The 15,587-nt window shown below is 37.3% G+C and overlaps 1 protein-coding gene across 2 annotated transcripts in view; it reads right to left on the reverse strand.

The window, feature by feature from the left end:
* LOC140725205 (regulator of microtubule dynamics protein 3-like) overlaps positions 1-15,587 on the reverse strand; it is a 294,527-nt gene that overhangs the window by 102,672 nt on the left and 176,268 nt on the right. The gene's annotated exons all lie outside the window — the stretch shown is intronic.

A 15,587-nucleotide genomic window follows, 5' to 3' on the forward strand; every position in this document is an offset into this window, starting at 1 on the left:
GGTCAAAATTAAAAAGAAAATGCATTAAGTATTACTCTGGGAGGCATAAAAATTAGCAATTGTAGAGTGCCCTTAACATAGTTAAGTAACATAATTGCATTTCACCGAAATTTACCAAACAAACTTGGTGAAAGCTTGGTGAACAAATTAAGATTAAGATGAAAAAAAAGCAAAGAAATTTAGGAAAACACTCCTAAAAGCATGGCCACCCTTAGAATGATCAATTTATGTGATGAACAAAATGCCAGAGTTGTAGGGCCACAAAGTTATCAGGTGGTCATCACCCTAGAAGAATTTGATCAAGAGATACAAGTTATTATGTGCTATTAATATAATGAGTCAGTTAATGTGCGCACTCTTTAAGCATAATTTGTTTTGTGTGTATAATTCAGGTTAAAATGGATGCTTTTTAAAGAAAGTCACACCACATTGACATTAAATACCCATATAACTGTGAACATGTAACTTTTCTTTAATGGTGTTGGATCTAGAGATGTTTTGATCAGAAGATTCTTTGTAAGTCAAGAATGGAGCACAAAAATTGTGGTTATAGCCATTTTGTTATGTGTTTATAACTCCGAAATAGCTATAACCAACTCATTCTACTGTAGGGAGAGACAACGAAGCAAGAGAGGAAAGAAAGTACAAAGAAATTGTGGTTGTCTGATACTAAAAACTAACTCAGACACATAACAGGCATTCCATTGATAAGGAGAAACCAATGAGACAGTCAGGTTTAATGGTGTGATAGTACCAGAAAAATACACTAGAATACATTATAATTAGAATACATTATAATTTACTAACACACAAACAGGTATATAAATATATAGCCAAGTACAAGAAGCCATGTCCCTTCTTAGCCACCCAGACAACCTGAGTAGACTCTTTAATGGAACTACGAACTTGAACCCCAAGATTCTGCTAATCATCAACATTGTTAAGGGACTTACCTTTAATTTTCAGTATCTGATAGGTTTCAGTGAGATTCCCCCTCCAACTCTAGCAATTACAAGCCTAGAGCCATCAAATGCTCCTCATGTATTAACCCTTTCATTCCCTGAATCATCCTCGTGAACCTCCTCTGGATGCTCCCCGATGCCAGTAGTACGTTTTCTTAGATAAAACTGCTCCAAATATGGTCTGATCAATGCCTTATAAAACCTCAGCATCACAACCTTGCTCTTGTATTCTAGACCACTCAAAATGAATGCTAGATTGGATTTACCTTCTTTCTCACTGACTCAATTTGCAAGCTAACCTTTAGGGAATCCTGCACACGGACTTCAAAATCCCTTTGTAACTCTTATTTTTGAATTTTCTCTCCATTTAGAAAATAGTATATACCTTTATTCCATCTATCAAAGTGCATCACCATAAACTTCCCTTCACTATATCCCATCTGCCACTTCTTTGCCCATTCTCCCAATCTGTCCAAGTCCTTCTGCAGACTCCCTACTTCATCAACTCTACCCACCCTTCCAGCTATCTTTGTATTATATGCAAACTTGGCCACAAATCCCTCAATTCCATCATCCAAATTGTTGACACATAATGTTAAAGTTGCGGTCCTAACACCACTAGTCACAGGCAACCAACCAGAATAGACCCCCTTTATTCCCACTCAGCCTCCTGCCCATAACCCTATCTTCTATCCAGACCACGGGTTCTTCTCTTGTTATGCAGCCTCATATGCAGCAGCAGCTTATCAAAGGCCTTCTAAAAATCCATGTAAACAACATCCATTGTCTCTCCTGCGTCTATTGTACTTGATAGTGGGTATGACAATAGCATGATACATCTTCAGCTTAGTTTCAGCTGATTCCTCTTTGCTCTTATTTCTCAGTCTTCCAAAAGCAGAGCTCACATTTGTTATCCTGTTGTTAACATCATCATAAACTGATCTTGAAAGAGCGTGGCCAAGCTACATAAACTTATCCCCTACTGAGAACCTTTGTCCATTCACAAATGTCTGGTTCTGTGTATAGGATGTTTTGTACAGGTTAGTGCATAATTTCTATTTTCTTTGTGCTAATTGTGAGGCCAAAGTTGCCACAGGTACTGGCAAATTTGTCCAAGTTTTCTCAATTTTTCAGCTTCCATTGAGTACCCAGTCATTGGCAATGAAGTTCTTTAAAAAGGATCTCTCATACTTTGGTTTTGGCTGAGAGTTTCCTTAGTTAAAAAGGACACCACCAGTCCTACAGGTAACTTTGAACATTGATTCCATTTTCTTTATCTAGTTAGGCATTAAGCAGCATTGTAGAGAACATCATATTAATCTTTATATCTTTATCTGTACATTGTGGGGGATACACACAGCCTTGTTTCACATTACTGATGACTGGCAATGGATCTGAAGACTCTCGATCATCCATTACTCTTGTCATCACACTGCCACGGGGTAGTCAGACTTGTGATGAAATTTTCCAGGCAAACATACTTTGCCATGATCTTCAATAGGCTCTCACAAAATCACATTATCTTTCAGGAAGTGGGCCTCTCAAGATGAGTAGTCATTCTGTTTAGCAACGTTTTTACCAGCAGTTGAGAGAAAAGAGATTACTTTGCGATCAACTTAGACTTGCCAGTTACCTGTACACTTGAATAGTTGTGTAATTGAGGTGTTCTTGAAATCCTAGTGTGTTTGTCTTTTTGCTCCATAGCACCTGTAGTAGCTCTGTCAGTTTCTCAATCAACAGTGGGACTCTGATTGAAGACTTCTGTTAGCATTTGTTCCTGGAACTTTTCCACATGATAAATGTGACACTAACTTTTAGATTTCTGCTTTGTGTGGGGATCTGCAAGAGCAATGTTTGTTAGAAGTTGTGGCATGCAATCGATTGCTTCATGACTTACTGTAGATGGTCTATTTAGGACAGGTTTGAAATGCTCAGCATATCCCTAAGATCTGTTTTTTTTTCAATGATGAATACCAGTCCATATGCACTTAGTAAAGGTGAACCATCACATTGGTGAGGATTATATACAGAATTTAGAGCAGTAGAGAAATTTTATTTTATTTAAGAAGTCTTTCTAATCAACATAACTCTGCATTTCCTACAATTTATTACTGAGCCACAGAAACTGTATCTTGTTGAACTTTCTAATTAAGTATGGGTAAGGCAAGCAGCTCATTTACGACCGAAGAAACTACAAATTAAAGTCAGAAAATTCTAATTAATAATTCAGAGCGAGTCATATTAACCAGTTTTTCTCCAGTCCTGCTGAAGGGTTTTGGCCCGAAACATTGACTGCACTCTTTTCCTAGATGCTGCCTAGACTGCTGAGTTCCTCCAACATTTTGTGTGATAACCAGTTTGAGATTAAAGATTAGTTTTAATCTTCTGTTATTTGACAATAATAATCAGACTATTAATCTTATTGCTATCTATATGAAAAGATAAAAGTTCACAAGTATTAACATACTTACAATTTTTCTCCAAACTCAAAATACATAATTGAGTAAATGGAACTAATAAGCTGCAATCAGAAATGCTGGATGTACCCAATGAATTATCCCGAAATGAAATCATAATAGAGAGATGGTGTTCATGGAATAAGGTTCATTGATTCTGCACGAAGAATGAAAAATGTTGGGACTTCATTTCATTGTTCAAACAGACAAGATATTTAACATCTAAATGACAATAATTGAATCCTTCTAGCCTATCAGTCTGGAGCAGATATCCTTCCATACCTTGCAATCAAAGGGGAACAATTAGGAAAACACAGCAAGTTCTGTCACTTCATTTATCATACACAGCAGCAGATTCTTTAGGAATAAGTATCTGTATCAATAATTGCAGTGTGTCAACAGTCTGTGTATTATGCATTCCTTACTTCATATACATAGAGCCAGTAAAATTATTGCCTGTTTAGTTCACGTGAACAATACAAGCAAATAGAAAAGTTACAAGGATATATGAAGGTTCCCGTCAACTTACTGTAATTGGTCAGGCACAAGTACTAAATTGTCCCACTAAAAATGGTAATTGATCCAAAGGACTGAAATCAATCTTTTCATAGCACCATCTGAATAAACATCTCCAGATGTTGCTTTATCATGTACTGCAGTTAGGCTTTAAACTGATTCAACACTCCATTTAGTTACTAAGTAGAAAAAAAAGAGGTTTCAATGATTTTCCTACCATGTCTCAATTGCAGAAGTATGTCATAAACTAACCTAACTTGCAAACTTAATCCTGGATGAAAGACTCAGTATTAAGTGGTCAAAGCCAATACAATTTTGGGAAAAATCTTCAGAAATGGGCACTCTGTTCCAAGAAGGAAGCAACCACTCACTGAGAGAGCAGCAGTAATAGTGTAAGGTCCAGCTTTATGCTCAATTAATTATTTTAAAGAACCAGATACTTTCTGCTTTTAATTTATTCAGAGAGAAAGCTGTCACAGTATTTTCATTACAATATTTATGGCAGACCACTTTAAAATCCTGAGCCTATATTCACAGAAGCATCATTGGAAGAATGATCCTATTAATCTGAACTTCCTGCACTTTCTACATAACTTTGAAATGTTTCCCTTTTAAAAATTATTACTGATGGACTTCTGCTACAACCTTAGACAGTGCTTTCCAGATTATAATTCAATGAATGACTGAACTTGTCTTGTTTTATGTTCCTTTATCCACTGTCTAAACCGGTTCCTCCAGCTAACAACTTTCCTGCCATGGAAAATATTATTTCCTCATGCTTGTTCATAATTCTGTGCACTTTCATTAAATACACCCTTAAAATTATATTCAAAGAAGAAAGCTCTAGATTTGCCATGTAACAGAAGTTCCACGTTCTTAGTAATGTACAACCAACATCCTCAGCACCCTACTAATGATTTAATTTCCTTACTAAAGAGACAAGTCCAGATCTGGTAACATTATTCCATAAGGGATGATTTAAGAGTCACCTGAACAACAGATCTTTAAGTAGTCCCTGTTGAAATTATCCATACTTTGAGGCAACTCAACGTCTCCTAGATGCCCACTTTAAATGTTGAGTCTCAATAAGGCATTCTTCCCAGTCCCACCATCCTCCCTTCCCCTCCACCCTCTCCCAACCAGTGTGAAAGCATAATCACTTGAAATCTAGTCACCATCTAGTCTAAGGATTTATTGCAAGAATGAAAGCCAGTGCCATTATAGAGAAATCTTTCAAACAATGTGTCCGAATTACAAGGAGAATACACTGAAACAGAGAGATAGTCCACCTTCTTTAGTTACCTCCCTCTTAACAAAATAGACTGGAGCTTAGAGGGAAAATGTGAAAATAATTTAGATAAATAATGTTGCTGAGAAGATACAAAGCTGCTGCCTCCCAGGTTCAATTGTGACCTCCAGTGCTTTATATGTGATCTTTGTATGTTCTCCTTGTGAATGTGTGGATTTTCCCCAGCTACTTTTACTTCCTCCCACATCCCCCAAAGATGTATGAGTTCATAAGTTAACTGGGCATTCTACATTGTCCCAAGTGTGTAGGTGAGCTGATGAGATTGGAGGGAGAATAAGTTCCAGGGAAACATAGTGAGGAATGGGATCATTCTGAGCTGGCATAGATCTGAACAGATGAAATAGCTTCTTTCAACAGTTATGAAATATGGAAATAAATAGCAACACATTGTTGCTTACTTGGTGGCAGTGGGAAGGAATTTTGAGGCTGATTCATTTTTAATGGTCTTGGATTATGCCTTTCTTATAACTCCTTTTCACGTAATATTATGTTAATAATTCACTTGTAATAATCTGTAATATTATGAAAAACCAAACCATAGTACTAAACACAAAGAATGGGACGCATGAGTGGGTATGTATTTCACTCTCATTGCCTTCTATGCCATGTGATCTTAGTGCTCATTTAGACACTTTTTAAAAGTTATGAAGGTTTCTGCCTCCATCACCCCTCTAGATGGTGCATTCCACTGTCTGGGTGAAAAAATGCTGCCCCCTCCTTCTAAATTCCCCTACCCCTTGCCTTAAATCTATGCCCTTTAGTTGTAGATACCTGTGTTCTGGGGAAAATTTTCTTGATATCCACACTCCTTCATAACTTTGTATATTGAATCATCTTCCTCCATCCCGAAGAAAACAAACCCAGTTTGTCAGGTCTCTCCTCATAACTTAAACATTCAATCCCAATGAATCAGTTTTGCACACTCTCCACCACAATCTCATCCATTATAGAACTGCATACAGTACTCCAGCTGTTGCCTACCAACAATCCATCTGATTGTACCATCCCTGTTTTTAATATTCCATACCTTAGCAGGTATCTCTCATGCCTTCTTAAATGCTTATCTTGTGCTTCCAGCTTCAGGGTTCCTTGAACTTGACACCAAGGTCCCTCTGTTCCTCAATATTTCCAGGATCCCTATCATTCATCATGTATGTCTAAGCCAATTTGTCCTCCCAAATGCATAACCTCATACTTATCAAGATTAAATTTCATCTGCCACTACTGTGCCCATCTAACCACCTTGTCAATGTGATCCTGTAGCCAAGACTTCAAATATAATCAACACTATCAGTTTTCACATGATAGTGAATTTACCTATCATATCTACATTCATAGTAAAATCACCAGTCACATAACAACCAAACAGTATGGATGCCTATGGTACACCACTGGTCATAGGCGCCAATCACAAAAGCAACCCTCTACCAACATCTTTTATCAAGCCAGTTTGGATCCTATTTGCCAATTTGCCTGAGATCCCATACGCTTTAGCCTTTTGAACTTATCTCTCATGTGGGATTTTGCTAACAGCCCTACAGAAATCTACACCAACCACATTGCTATCATCAGTAACATTTTGCTACTTCAAAAATATTCAGTCAAGTTGATTGAACAGTGTCTTACCCCAATAAAGCAATGCTATCTGTGATTATTCCCAGCCTTTTCAAGTGTAGATTAATCCTGTCTCATAGGCATTTTTTCCCAACAAACTACGATCACATAATTTTAAATCTTGACCAGCAACCTTTCTCATTGGAAGGTTTTCTAGTGATATTCAGAGGTAAAAAAAACACCTGATATTTGGCTTTCTTTATTGTTCTTTAGTCAAACACACCAAAACACATATTCATATAGTAACTTAAATATAGTAAAACTTTATGTTTTCAAAAGAGTTAACAAATTTCACGACACATATTGGTGATAATAAACCTGATTCTGATCCTGATCTGATTGAGTATTGTTAAGAAAATTTTCTTAGTAACACTCAACTGATGGATTTACCCTGATAAACAAAGTGCTGTTTTGCGTTCTTTTATGATTACTAGGGCTTTTTGCTTTGTTATTACTATTCTCATTTAAACACTTTCCTCTACGGCAAGAAAACATGATATTTGTACAAATGAGAATGCTCTTTTGAGTCTAAAGGTGAGGTAAATTGTTGAGCAGAATAGAACCAGATCCATGTTTGCCTAATGCTGATAGAGAGAAAAATGAAAATAGAAAAGTTCCTCAGAACTAATATCTCTCATCTTTAAGCACATTAGATTTTCATATTATTACTTGCATGACTAAAAACCTGCTGTATGAATTCAGAGAAAACACATTTAAAAAAATCTAATGCTCAAGACACATTTGATAATTGCAACTGTTTATAATAAAAAACTAAATTTTAAAGCCAAACACACTGAGATTTCTGGAATGGAGATGACCAGGTACAGTACTATTCAAGGACAATCTTTGAAGGTCCAGATAGACCAAACATTGAATCTGAGGCAAAACGCATTTCAACTGAAACTTCAGTCAATGTAATCATAATACTGTATATAATTATAATGTATTATTAATTGTTAGGGAATGATTTGATACTGATAGCCTGGCCACTATTTATCAAGGTAGTGATATCATATTAGTGGACTGTAACCTACTGGCCCATGACTTCAGAGCTGCCTTGGCATGGTTTTGGACAAAGCTATGTGCCCAAAACAATGCTGATTTCTGCTAATACTACAGCTAGAAAGTAATGCACTATTGTTTCCCTCTTTATGTATGCTTATTAAGTTTTCACGCAGACTGTAACAAAGCATTTATAATTGCCAATTCATTCAAGTTCACAAAAGTATTACACCAGAACTATACATATGGATGCTCAATTAAAGACATTGTTTAATTCCTTAAAGAAGTTGTCAAAGTGGTAATTTGACTGTATGAACATTTCAAGCTAATTGTGATAACTTGAGAACTTAGCAGATGGTGGATCCAATCTACTGACCAAAACTACGAATTGCCAAACTCCAATCATTTTAGAACGGCAAATTTTGCTATGTAGGCTGAACCCAAAGAAAATATACTATACAGTGGCATGCAAAAGTTTGGGCACCTCGGTCAAAATTTCTGTTACTGTGAATAGCTAAGCGGGTAAATAATGACCTGATTTCCAAAAGGCATAAAGTTAAAGATGACAGATTTCTTTAATATTTTAAACAAGATTACTTTTTTATTTCCATCTTTTACAGTTTCAAATTAACAAAAAAAGAAAAGGGCCCAAAGCAAAAGTTTGGGCACCCTGCATGGTCAGTACTTAGTAACACCACCTTTGGCAAGTATCACAGATTGCAAATGCTTTCTGTAGCCAGCTAAGGGTCTTTCAATTCTTGTTTGGGGGATTTTCACCCATTCTTCCTTGCAAAAGGCTTCTAGTTCTGTGAAATTCTTGGGCCGTCTTGCATGCACTGCTCTTTTGGGGTCTATCCACAGATTTTCGATAATGTTTAGGTCGGGGGATGATGTTTGAGGTGTGTTTAGCATCATTATCCTGTTGTAGAAGCCATCCTCTTTTCATCTTCAGCTCTTTTTTACAGATGGTGTGATGTTTGCTTCCAGAATTTGCTAGTACTTAATTGAATTTATTCTTCCCTCTACCAGTGAAATGTTCCCCGTGCCACTGGCTGCAACACAAGCCCAAAGCATGATCGATCCATCCCCGTGCTTAACAGTTGGAGAGGTGTTCCTTTCATGAAATTCTGCACCCTTTTATCTCCAAACATTGTGGCCAAAAAGTTCTATTTTAACTTCATCACAGGACTTGTTTCCAAAATGTATCAGGCTTGTTTAGATGTTCCTTTGCAAACTTCTGATGCTGTATTTTGTGGTGAGGATGCAGGAAAGGTTTTCTTCTGATGACTCTTCCATGAAGGTCATATTTGTGCAGGTGTCGCTGCACAGTAGAACAGTGCACCACCACTCCAGAGTCTGCTAAATCTTTCTGAAGGTCTTTTGCAGTCAAAAGGGGGTTTCTGATTTGCCTTTCTAGCAATCCTACGAGCAGTTCTTTTGGAAAGTTTTCTTGGTCTTCCAGGCCTCAACTTGACCTCCACCGTTCCTGTTAACTGTTATTTCTTAATTACATTACGAACTAAGGAAATGGCTACCTGAAAAAGCTTTGCTATCTTCTTATAGCCTTCTCCTGCTTTGTGGGCATCATTCATTTTAATTTTCAGAGTGCTAGGCAGTGGCTTAGAGGAGCCCATGGCTGCTGATTGTTGGGACAAGGTTTGAGGAGTCAGGGTATTTATGAAGCTTTGAAATTTGCATCACCTGGCCTTTCCTAACGATGACTGTGAACAAGCCATAGCCCTAACAAGCCAAATAAGGTCTGAGACCTTGGTAAAAGTGATCTGAGAGCTCAAATCTCTTGGGGTGCCCAAACGTTTGCATGGTGCTCCTCTCCTTTTTTCCCCCACTCTAAAATTGTACAAAACAAAAATAATACACTAATCTTGGTTAAAATGTTGAAAAGAATGTTTCAACTTTAACTTTATGACTTTTGGAGATCAGTTCATCTTCTACTCACTTAACTATTCACAATAACAGGAATTATGACCAGGGATGCCCAAACTTTTGCATACCACTGTATACTAATGGAACCCTACAATTCAACATGTGATAAGTTGCATTAAAAAGAGGGCATAGGGACATTATACACCCTCTTTCGAAAGTGTAGTAAACCACAACCAGCACACAATAAAATCCAGACAACATTTACGTTTGTTTACCATTTCTTTCTCCCTTTTGTGAATGTTTTTGTCAGCATTCTTCCATATTCTATTTTGTCATTCTTTAATAGTTCATGCATCATCCTTTGTTGGCCTCTTAAGTTCTCCCCCTGTAATTAATCTTACCAGTCTTTTTAGTAACAGTATCGAGTCATAGAGTTATCAAATACTAGTATACTTGAACAATAATACCGTCCTTAACCTTTTTTTGTTGGACATGCATAATAATTTTTTCAGCAGAGCCATTAAGTGTTTCTTTAAATGCCAATGTTAATTAACCATTATCACTTTTAATTTAGTCATTCACACTGACATAATGAACCATGGAGGTTTAGGATCTAGCTTTGGACTTTGTTAATTGTGAACACAATTTAAAATTTTATTTTATATTATGGATATTATTCTCTATAGGATTCCTTCAAAGAAGATTCCAAACTAGGGCTAGGATAACACTATGTTACTATAAATGATTGGTTGCATGATAAGATGAGGGAAAATGTTGTTAATGGTCTTGATCAATTTGTTTTGTAAATTATTTTCTCAACTTGATTTGGCCAGCCCATATGAAGATTAAAGTCTTCAATAATTAGCTTCTTATAAGCAGTTCTTATTTATGATACATTATATTTCAAAATAAAAAAGTATTGTTCTGGAGATCCAAACATTTTTCACTAATCCCTTTTACCTTAACTCCACTAATACCATTTCTATTCTCTTATCTTCCAACCCAAAATCTATTCTAACAACAATCCTTCTATCAGCTTAAAACTCAAATGGTTAAAAGCTTCCCTCCCCATTCTCCATTTTGTGTTTACAAATCACCAAGGATATTAAATACGTAGTTTCCAACCTCGGTTATCATTTTCTTCTTTTTGTGTCAGTATTTTTCCTATCTATTCATGGAAAATTTGTTTTGATTATTTTCCTTTGTGCTACCTGAAAAAAGAATTTCAGGATGTTTATTGTATACATTTCTCTGACATTAAATGTACCTATTCAAGTGTGCTTTTTTAATATTAAGCTCTGTCTCTTTCTTTGACACTCTCATATATCATTACCTATATCACTACTGTGCCTCGTGACCTTGGATTTTCTCTTAATGTCGATAAATCTCCATTCTCTAGTATCCACCAATCATTGCTTTTTTTTTTCCAGTTTAAAGCACTATGCTTAATTCTAAACATTCAATACTTCAGAAAATTATGTAGATATGAGCAGGAAGTTATTAGGATTTTTAAACAGAGTAATTGATTGGACAAAATTATTGTAGATGGAATTCAAGCTAAATCAGAATAGTTTCCAAATTAAAAGAAAAACTAGAGCAGTGAAGGCTTGGATGCTCAAGCACAGAAATTACTAAAATCTGTTGGCAGGGATATAAGGAAAGAATTGGTCTTTTATGAAGAAATTTAGACATCTGAAACATTGCTTTCAATTAAGTATTTTCATGTACTAAGCACTTAGCTCAAAGTGATGTAATAACCACATCATTGGTATCGAGCACTAAAAGTTTTAAATTACTATATTCCCTCACCAACTAGAAGGTCAAAGGAGGTGGGGCTTAAAGAAATTTAAGTAAAGCACTGTAGAAACAAAAGATAGCTTATCTCAGGAACAACCCAGAACTTAATGCATAATCCCATTGTAAGGTCACAATGGAATTAATTTATGAAGAACTGTTTACTAAATGTATGGCTGTGAAATATAAGAAATGCGTATTCTGGAAGCACAGGTTTAAAAATTAAACTATATGTAGAATGTATACCTAAGAAGAACTTTGGGTTTTGCACGTTAAATGTTCATCTGCATGTTTTGGTATATACAAACTACTTAGTATTATATTTTTGTATACTTTTGAATTAAACTTTTGTCAGGCAGTAGCTTTCAATGTTAAAACACTCTTGCAGTAAATATATGTGATGCAATTGTTGTAATAAAAGTAAATAAAAAGCAACCTTTCATTTTTCAATGGTTTCAAGGAGACTAGAGTAAATATAAAATGGTTTCATGAAATGACCCAGAAATGTTGGCATATGAAACTCATGAAAATCAAAAGGTGTCAGTTTATCAAATCACAAACAACAAAAATCCAATCACAAACAAGAGTCCTGCTGAAGGGTCTCAGCCCGAAATATTGACTGTACTCTTGTCCATAGATGCTGCTTGGCCTACTGAGTTCCTTTAGCATTTTGTGTGTGTTGCTCAGTTTATTGAAATTGTTTTTAATTTTATAAACCTAAAAATTAATGCCATAATAGATGACTGGAACAGATGGTTTACAAAGTGTTAAGTTAATAATTGTGTAAAAAATGTAACTACTGGTACTTCCAACATTAAAGACAGTTCAGTACGGATGTCTATTCTTCAAATGACAATCCTACTTCAAAATAAAAGTTAGTTTGCATCTCTAAGCTGTCCTCAGTGTTTATTCCCAGCTGAAATAGCTGATATTAAACATACTCCCAGATGCCTAAACTTCTATCTCACAAGAAATACTGTAACTCTAGGACTGCTGACAGTCATATGATGTACATCATCCAGTATCACAAACATTGACAAAACAAAGGTTCTTCTTATATCCCTGTAATTTGGGATTAGTCAATTGCCATAACCCAGCTAAAACCAGTGAAGTCATTATACACACCTTACAGATTCTTGCTCCATTCTGCAAAATTAAGTTTCTGGAGAAGTTAATCCTTCTAAGAATCAGCCCTACTATCAACCATTCACTCTCCTAACAGGCAGGCTTCAGAATCCAAAGGAGCAGGTGTGAACATTCTTGTTATTATCATATGAGGGCTGGTGTTTATCATTAACTTAACATGGGCTATTTTTCAAGACCTTTCCTCAGCTGATCATATTGTTGGGTAAAATGAACTTATGCTGCTATTATGCATACTGGTGTAAGGTGCCAAACTCTTCTAGCTGCTCTGGATAATGTTGAACACCAGGAGGGAAAGGCCAACATGGATGCCAAAAACATAAGTTTCTGAAAGAGTAGTGTTCTTGCACTAGCACAGCTTTTGTTTAATAATCATGAATATCATTCCCACCACCATACCATTTGCTGAAATGTATCTATGGCAATGACGCTGCCTTGAAATCAGAGCCAAGATCATTCCACAGAATTAAAGGTAAACTTATATCTGTATATATAAAAAAGTCACTCTGACATAATGGTGTCAAGATAACAAACCTCTCCCTTAATATCACAAAAAACAAAGGAGCTTGTTGTGGACTACAAGAAGAATGGAGACTGGCTAGCCGCTATTGGCATCAATGGATTTGGGGCTGAGAGAGTGAACAGCTTTAAGTTCCTTGGCATAAACATCACTGAGGATCTCACGTGGTCTGTACATACCGGCTATGCAGTGAAAAAGGCACAGGAGCGCCTCTTTCACCTCAGACTGTTGAAGAAGCTTGGTACAGGCTCCCAAATCCTAAGAACTTTCTATAGGGGCACGATTAAGAGCACTTGACTGGCTGTATCACTGCCTGGTATGGGAACTGTACTTCCCTCAATCGCAGGACTCTGCAGAGAGTGGCGTGGACAGTCCAGCACATCTGTAGATGTTAATTTCCCATTATTCAGGACACTTACAAAGACAGGTGTGTAAAAAGTACCTGTAAGACCATTGGGGACCCGAGTCACCCCAAACACAAACTTTTTCAGCTGCTACCATCCAGGAAATGGTACCACAGCTTAAAGCCAGGACCAATAGGCTCTGGGACAGCTTCTTTCACCAGGCCATCAGACTGCTTAATTCATACTGACACAACTGTAGTTCTATGTTATATTGATTGTCCTATGTACATATTATTTATTATAAATTACTATAAATTGCACATTTAGATGGAGACACAACGTAAAGACTTTTACTTCTCATGTATGTGAAAGATGTAAGAAATAAAGTCAATTCAATTCAAATAAATAGTGCGAAAGGTGAAAAAAAGGACTAAGATAGTATTCATGGGTTCAATTTCCACTCAGAAATCTGATAGCAGAAGGGAAGAAGCTGTTCTTGAAACACTGAGTGTATACCTTCAGACTCCTGTACCTCCTCCCTGATGGTAGCAATGAGAAGAAGGCATGTCCTGGGAATTGGGGGTCCTTAATGATGGATGCCCCCTTTTTGAGGCATTACTCTTAAAGATGTCCTGGATACTGGAGAGGCTAGTACCCAGTATGGGGCTGACTGAGTTTACAACTCGCTGCAGCCTTTTTTGATCCTGTGCAGCACCCCCCTACCAGACAGTGTTGCAGCCAGTTAGAATGCTCTCCACAGTGGCACACAAAATCTCTTAAGCATCTGATGAAATATAGTCACTGTCATACCATCTTTGTAACTGCAGCAATATGTTGGACCCTTTTCCAGTTTTGATCCCTTTATTAGGACTGGTGTATTCTCCCTCGTCTTACCCTTTCTGAAGTCCACAATTAATTCTTTAGTCTTACTGATGCTGAGTGCAAGGTTTTTCCTGCGACACCACTCAACTAGCTGATATACCTCATTCCTGTATGCCTTCTCATCACCATCTGAAATTCTGCCAACAATAGTGTCATCAGCAAATTTATAGATTGCATTTCAGCTGTGCCTAGCCACACAGTCATGGGTATAGAAAGAGTAGAGCAGTGGGCTAAGCACACATCCCTGAGGTGCACCAGTGTTGATCATAGAACATAGAATAGTACAGCACATTACAGGCCCTTCAGCCCACAATGTTGTGCTGACCCTCAAACCCTGCCTCCCATATAACCCCCCACCTTAAATTCCTCCATATACCTGTCTAGTAGTCTCTTAAACTTCACTAGTGTATCTGCCTCCACCACTGACTCAGGCAGTGCATTCCATGCACCAACCACTCTCTGAATGAAAAACCTTCCTCTAATATCCCCCTTGAACTTCCCTCTCCTTACCTTAAAACCATGTCCTCTTGTACTGAGCAGTGGTGCCCTGGGGGAGAAGCGCTGGCTGTCCACTCTGTCTATTCCTCTTAATATCTTATACACCTCTATCATGTCTCCTCTCATCTTTCTTCTCGCCAAAGAGTAAAGCCCTAAGCTCCCTTAATCTCTGATCATAATCCATACTCTCTAAACCAGGCAGCATCCTGGTAACTCTCCTCTGTACCCTTTCCAATGCTTCCACATCCTTCCTATACTGAGACAACCAGAACTGGACACAGTACTCCAAGTGTGGCCTAACTGGAGTTTTATAGAGCTGCATCATTACATCGTGTCTCTTAAACTCTATCCCTCGACTTATGAAAGCTAACACCCCATAAGCTTTCTTAACTACCCTATCTACATGTGAGGCAACTTTCAGGGATCTGTGGACATGTACCCCCAGATCCCTCTGCTCCTCCACACTACCAAGTATCCTGCCATTTACTTTGTACTCTACCTTGGAGTTTGTTCTTCCAAAGTGTACCACCTCACACTTCTCCGGGTTGAACTCCATCTGCCACTTCTCAGCCTACTTCTGCATCCTATCAATGTCTCTCTGCAACCTTCGACAATCCTCTACACTATCTACTGTTATGATACCAGCCCCCTCCTTTGTGAGAA

Source organism: Hemitrygon akajei, chromosome 3, assembly GCF_048418815.1.
Source record: "Hemitrygon akajei chromosome 3, sHemAka1.3, whole genome shotgun sequence".
Taxonomy (NCBI): Eukaryota; Metazoa; Chordata; class Chondrichthyes; order Myliobatiformes; family Dasyatidae; genus Hemitrygon; species Hemitrygon akajei.